This window comes from Echinops telfairi, unplaced genomic scaffold, assembly GCF_000313985.2.
Source record: "Echinops telfairi isolate 266 unplaced genomic scaffold, ASM31398v2 ScPeMD7_60;HRSCAF=208, whole genome shotgun sequence".
Lineage (NCBI taxonomy): Eukaryota > Metazoa > Chordata > Mammalia > Afrosoricida > Tenrecidae > Echinops > Echinops telfairi.
The window spans coordinates 25,624,914-25,626,443 of NW_022103958.1; positions in this window are offsets into that span (position 1 = coordinate 25,624,914).

The window sequence follows — 1,530 nt, forward strand, 5'->3', positions numbered from 1 at the left end:
GCCCTATAATTTATTATTATATTCCCAAGTTTGAAGCAGTTTGTTCTGTTTTGAAATCATTTTAACTTCCTTTCTATTGAGAAGTTTTATAACTACAATATTTACTTTTACCTTGTAGCTATTTTTGTTTACAAATTGGTATATCTGGTTCCCTATTGTAGGCTTATTTTACATTTGGAATTTCCACATCTGAGCTGATCTCTGGGTGAGGTAGGCATGTGCATTAATTTCAGGCTTAATGGAATATCTCTGGGTCTATTACATCTCTGACCGCCCAGGAGAGAAGCTGTACATGGTGAGTTGTGGGAATACGTATTACTGGTATAGATAACTTTGAATGCTAGCAATTCTTTCTTTAGATTTACCTTGGGTATTACAAAAGTACCCTTTAGTATGGCATGGCAACTAAAGTTTAGAAGGATGATCTTGAGGAATTCAGAGAAACTTTGTTTTAGTGTGTATTTTTAATGAGTTTTTCAATTAAAATGACTGTAAAAATGTCAGTTACAGAAATAGGCTTCAGTTAATGGGAGAAATTACTTTGCATTGGCTCCTTACTTGCTGGTGGTGGATAAAGGAAATCTTGCTCCCGGGTTCTCAGGCGCTAGCCCATGTTTGTGAATTCCAGGTGGTTAGGAGAGTGTTCTAAAACTCCCATCATCCAAACTAAGTTTGTATTAAGCAATTTTTGTATAGCTGTAGTTTGGCCTTACACATATTCAAGATGAAAAAAGTCAAAGGGAATTTCTGTTCATTTGATTATGTATTTTGTGGTCCCCCAAGCAGACAGTTAAACTATGTGGATAACATTCAAAACATACAGTTGAATAGCATCTTTGATTCTAGGTCCCCAAGTAGTCAACTTTCAGTCTACTAAACCCCACCTGGTGGCATAACGGTCATGCATTGGGCTGCTACTTGCAGAGTCAGCTGTTTGGGGCTTTCTATTCCTGTAAGGCGTTAAAATCTCAAAAGCCCACAGGAATAGTTCTACCTTGCCCAATAGGGTCAAGACAAGTTGGCGTGGACTCAATGGCAGTGATTTTGGTTTGGTTTGGGAAGCCCCTCCCATGATATTGTTAATTGGTTAGTATAGCCCTTCTAGCTATCATCTTTGTAATTATTACAGAATGACTGGGTAGAACTATGCAAATACTAGGTGCTTATGGCATACCAAGGAGATTGGATAGTTATTTTTTATTACTGTACATAAAGTACATGGCATTCTTGTGGGATGAGACCTTTCAAATAAGGTGTATACCACCCTAATGTGGGTTGCATAGGGCCTATATGACTCAGAATCAATTCAGTTGCAGTGAAAACCCTGTTTTAATATTAAAGAAATCCTATAACATAGTGAGGAAACAGATCTTTCCTCCACCTACAAGCTTCAGAAAACCAAACAAAAACTTACAAAAATGTAACCAATAATATTATTTGTGATTTCAATTCAGTATATATTTTACATCTCAGTGTTCCAACCAATGCTGCTATTGATTCTGGCTCTGTGGTTAAACCAGAGCCCGGCGC